Below are 6056 nucleotides of genomic sequence, written 5' to 3' on the forward strand. Positions count from 1 at the left end.
GAAGGATTTTGGATTGTAAAGATTGGATACGAGAGGAATTCGAAGGTTTAGTAGAGCCCCAAAGCTCAACTCCGTATGTCCAGATGGGCCTTATTATTGTCATGTAGATCAGTCTTTTGTAATGAGTTGGAAGTTTAGACCGTTTGTTTAGTAAGTGCTGTAATAGTCGGATTGTGTGTGCAGTTTCCTGTCTTTTCAGTCTTTTGTGAGGATTCCTTTTTAAAATTTAAAAAAAAAAATGCCCTAATTTGCATAGTGTTGTACCTCATAGGAAAGGGCACAGAAAATGGTTACAAATGACACCTACTTCAGATCTTTATCTGAATGAGGACAGTTCCTATATCCATTCTATAACTCGTCGATACTTATTTTTGAACTCATTTGTGGAAAGTTTACTGCTATGTAAATAAACAAAAACGGACCTATCTCAGTAAAATTTGACATTTATCCAAATGTGTGTCATTAGAACACATGTGTCAAATTACAAGAAAATCTAAGATGGTGAGGTTCAGGCCATATGTTGACAGGTAATTACGTAATTCGACTCCTCCTAAGTAAACTTTGAATGATTTTTTATTACAAATTAACTGCTATAATTTTACAAATCATTATTTCTTTAATCCAACAACTATCTAGTCTACATCAGTGTAGTTATAGGAGCGAGGGCTAGGGTTTAAAAACGATAAAAGGTGTACATTTAACATTATAAATATTTATTTAGCACTGAAACTAATAAATAATGCCGGACCTACCTCGGCACAACTGAGGGGGAGATAGGCCACTTCGCTTCAATATACATCAAGTCAGAATGAACTCCACCCTCGTCCCCTAACTCACTTAGTCACATCCTTGGCCACATGGATGAAATTAAATTTAACTTTTATTTCTATTATTTACCATATATGTATATTTATTCATAATGTATGAATATTTATTTATTTACCATATATGTGTATTTATTTATTATTAACTAAATTGATTTTTATCATCAAGTTATTTTAGTGAAAATACTGATTTTAAAATTATTATCATAAACATTAAGTAATAATTAAGTAGAATATAATACATTGACCATTATTTGTATATAATAATTATAAGCTCGAAAGGGGATTTTTATATAATCTGTTCAATTTCTTGAGACTGGTATTTAATACATCAATCGGTATCTATACAAAGTCTCAACAATTCCCATTGTGTCATCAACAGTCCAACGTTACGGCCAATTCGGTCATCCTCAAGAACAATCTAATAAACAGCTTATTACACATTCATTTGTAAGAATTTTAAAGCTAAATTATTATTAATAATTAAATATACCTTAAATATAAATTTATTTTTCTGCTATAAATTTATAAACTGCTATTCTGCCCAGGTCATTAATTACAACTCAAACTACTCTATTAAACAATAAATTAATATGGAATCATATCAATTATTAATAAGCTTACCTAAGCTGAAATGAAATGAAATCGTGACAAAATAGGTAACAATTTTGTCACAATTTCATTAATTTGTAAAACTTTAAAATTTTAGATCAACTTAACACTATCACCAATCATATAAACAATTTTTAATCCTACCATACATACACTCCGGTCAGGCTTATAATTAATTTATTTCAAATTGCATTTGGTCTAAATTTTTATTTGTTTTATTATTAAAATTAAAATTAATTGTAAATAGTAACATAAACATTTTACCCATATTACTCATAAATTTATTTTACTTAAAATTTCTGCATAGTTTTCGTTCAAATTTCTGTTTTAAAATTTACTGTATAATTGATGTTCTGTGATATAAAAATTGACTCAAGTATTTTTCTTTTGAACATATTGTTTACATTATGTACAATTATGGTGTTATCAAAATCAAAAATGTGTTCGTTTTTAGCTACATGCTGCACTAGTGCTGTTTTATTGGGATCCTTCTCCTAATTTCTCGTATCATTTCTGTGTTGATATATTCTATCATTCAACAATTCCTTAGTTTCACCTATACAGATAGGTAGACAATTTAAACAAGGAATTTTATCATCAATCTTAATTTACTTTTTATATCAATTTCGTCCTTCATTTGTAATAATAATTTTTAATTTTATTGTTTGGTCTGTAACATAATGCGTATTTATCAACATCATCATCTTTAAATGATTTCTGGACATCTTCTGATAATCCCTTTATGTAGTTGAATCCATAATATTTCTTATTAATTTCTTTATTATTTGTTATTTTGTTTCCTATTCTATCTTTGGAATTTTTGAAGTTTATATCCCAAATTTCATAAAGTAATTTTTTGGGGGAAAAATTTTCCAAAAATATTTTATTTTTTAATATATAAATCCTACTAGCATCAATTATTCTTACTGCCTTGTTTATATAATTATTAATAGCATTTTATTTCATTTGAAATAGATGGCAAGAATAGTAATTGAATATCAAATTACTGCTTGTTACATTCTTTGTTCCTTCTGTTATTATATCCTTGTCTTTTCTTATTATCAGCATATCTAAGAATCTTAGTTTTCCTTTATTTTCCAATTTCATAGTGAACTTTAATCTGTCATGGTGACTACTTAATGCTTTAAATAATTCATTGACATTAAAGTGTTAAGACATAGAATGGATACCAATTGATTTATTTAAAAAAATAGGACTTTTCATTTTATTTAATTTTTTTTTTTATATTCACTAACCTGTGAAATCCATGTTAAGAGGGAACATTCCAATTTCTTAAAATATGGAATCTGACTTCCCATCAAAAATACACGTTTATAGGTCCTCTGAGCCCGAAGAGGTAAGCAAGTTTACCTAACTCTTCCATGTGCGGTCAAACTGGCATAAGAAAAGTTCTGTTTAACTGAGATTAATTAGGTATGCATTTGCCTGAGAAGTTACATAGTTTTTTTCTAAAGTTAAACTACTAACTGGACTTACCGGAAGTATTACTTTATATAAGCAATTTTACACTTTTTTCCTGGTATGATAAAACTCGTTATATAAATGTTTAATTAAATGCTCCTAATTATCAGCAAGGTAATTCCTTTATTGATAAAGTGTAAGAGTGCTAAATACCAAATATTCAAAATAGTTACATCGAAAGTACATTTAATGTTTATTAGAAATGATAAAACTTCTCTTGAAATCATAGTAATAAAAAAATGGATAATTATAATCCAAGAAAGAAGTTTATAGCAAACTGAACGAAAAAAAAAAAAAAAACATTTTCCAGGGTTTAAATTAATTGAATTTCCAGGAATAAGAGTAGAAATATATACTCGGTAAAATACACCGTTAGAAAACAAAATACATTAAATAAATTAATACCTAGCATATAAAGTTGTGGGTAATGGTTTGTGGCAAAAAAGGACAGATTAAACAGAATTCATGTTTCGAACTCAAATAGATTATATGAAAAAAGAATCAAGAATCTTCATCTCAAGTGTAAAGAGATATTTTTGTTAGACGTAATTTTTTTAGTTAGACGTGATTGTACTCATAAAGGCTAAGCTAAAAACAAAAGAGAAAAAATGAATGGGAGAGTATGTTCACTTATGGAGTATTATGGCAATGGAGGATTTTTAGATAGATAATTACTTTATTTATTGATAAGTATTACAATCTGCCACAAACCTGAGCAACGAGTAATAGTGGTAATTGAATTGAATTGAACATTCATACCAAAAAATAAAAGAAGAGAATAATAATATAAGTAAATAAAAATAAAAAATAAAATAAAAGTAAATAAATAAAATCTCTATATTTATATAAACAGAAAAAAAATGAATATAATCAAACAAAATAAAATAAATTATATACAAAATTTACAATCTAGACCTGAGCATCCTCGATCAACCCCACACCAGGCCTAGTGTGGTCCCCTAGTGTGCATTGGTTTTTTCTTTAGTGGGTTATGGATTGATCCCAGTGTGCCTTTTATTCTAATGTTGAGATAAGATAATTTACTGACATTTTTCTTTCAAAGCATGACCTAAAGATATATCATGGCTCCTTATTCTCACGTCTGCCTTTTTTTATGCGTTTTAGCTTATTATATCACAAACATGAACTTGCTAGAAATTACTCATTAGTAGTATGTTCCATCACTCATGCCATGCTATTGGCTTGTAATCTTCTTTCTCCTCAATGTGGTTTTCTTCTTGTAGTTACACATATCTTATATCATATTGTTGATGAGGAACTATTGTCAGTAGATTAACTCGTGCATGAAATTATTGAGAGGGAAAATGATGATTTACGAGTAGATGATTTTTAGATGGAGAGGAAATCGGAGGAGGAAGGTTCAGATCCAAGCTGAAGACGTTGTTCAAGAAGGGTTGGATATTAAAATCAGTACCAATATGTCCCTTGAGAGAAATGTGCTGAGAACTCCACTCTAAAGAACCCTGGATTAATCTTGTTATCACAATTGTGAAGGAAAAATTACTCCGAAAGTTCCCAACGCTTTCCTCTCAACCGTGATACTGAAATTTTATGGCGGCTGAAATAAGGTGCGAACTGTAAAAGCAAGGACTTGAGTGGAACTCCAATATAATTATTTACAATATGTATCTGGGCCACTCCTTGTACTCAGAACTCGTGGAACCTTAAAGAAAAATAAATCAGTGTCCTGCCGCTAAGTTGTCCGTCACATTTCAGGACGTTGGCACAAAGGACATCGATCAAAAGATAAAATGATGAGAAAAAATAGTGCCGAATGTAATTTTCACATGAGCGACCATCACTTAGATGTCATAGCTGCTATAAGTACAAATTTTACGAGTAATTTTTCAAAGAGTAATCGTTTCCATTTTAAATTAAAACTTTGAACTAAATATCTTTCCTGTCTGTCTCGATCTTTTTTCGATACTTAAACACAAAAACATGAAAATCTGGTAACATGATTAGGATTCCCAGTAGACCTAAACAGGGAAGAGCAGAACTATAAACTAAACATATAAAATTAAAACCATCAGTTCCCCAGGAATAGGATATTGGGAAAAGAAGGAACAAGTAATAACGATTACTTATCTAAGAAGATAAAAAAAAGGTAATAACGAAACACAAAAAAGGTTCAGGTTTAGACTGATCTAGTCTAGCTACTGCTTGGAATTGCTTAGATTTTTTTGGTCTTATTACTTATATTATCGAGTTTTATTATTTATAATTAATACCACAATTATCACATTAAAATAAATTTAATTTGAAATATTATAGGTTTTTGTTTTGTTTTTTTACTATTTGTTTTACGGAAAATACTAAAAAAAACTGTTTATTAGTTTTACAATCATCTACTAGCATGTTTGAATCAAAAATTGGTTTATTAATATTATTAATTTGGTTTATTGAATCATAAATTGAATTTCCTTTTCTAAAAGTATTATTTTAGAGGAATTTTGAGATAGTAATGCTTAGATGTGTACTATGAACCCTAGTACATGCATATCAAAAAAATATGTATGCACTCCTATTAAGGAGAAACGGGATTCATTTGTTCTGGACGCTCCTTAGTACAGGGAGCAGCTTCTCGGTACCTTTAAGTGTTTAGGACCCTATGCAAATGGAGAATGGTTAGACACTGCTTAGCGAATAGCGAACTTGGACCTTCGAGGGAATATGTCCATTTGGCGAAAAGGGAGGATGTACCCTGCTGGTAAAAAAAAAATGAAAAAGGATAAAAAAGGAAAACCAAGCATATGGAAACTATATATCTTCCACTAGGACTTAGTTGACTGAGTGGAATATTAGTTCCCTGAGCCGGAAGGTAAAAGATCAGGTGAAAAATCCAAGGACCTTCATTAAAGAAATATTGCGAGATTTCACCTGATTTGACTAATCAATTTTCATCAAAAAACAGTTTAAGATAAAAATTGTATCCAAGAAGAACGTTTTCCTATCTCAACCTGAGTTGGTATTCTAAAAAAATAATTCTGAATGGGAGAAATATTGTCATTTATTACAACGGTTTTTATTGGAAACTTCTTGATACTATCTTTAAAAAAAACAACATAAAAATAGAAAAATAAAATTAAGAAAAAAAAAGAGAGAGAAAAATAAATA

This window comes from Halyomorpha halys, unplaced genomic scaffold (genome assembly GCF_000696795.3).
Source record: "Halyomorpha halys isolate HHAL.00 unplaced genomic scaffold, Hhal_1.1 Scaffold209.1, whole genome shotgun sequence".
Classification (NCBI taxonomy): Eukaryota; Metazoa; Arthropoda; class Insecta; order Hemiptera; family Pentatomidae; genus Halyomorpha; species Halyomorpha halys.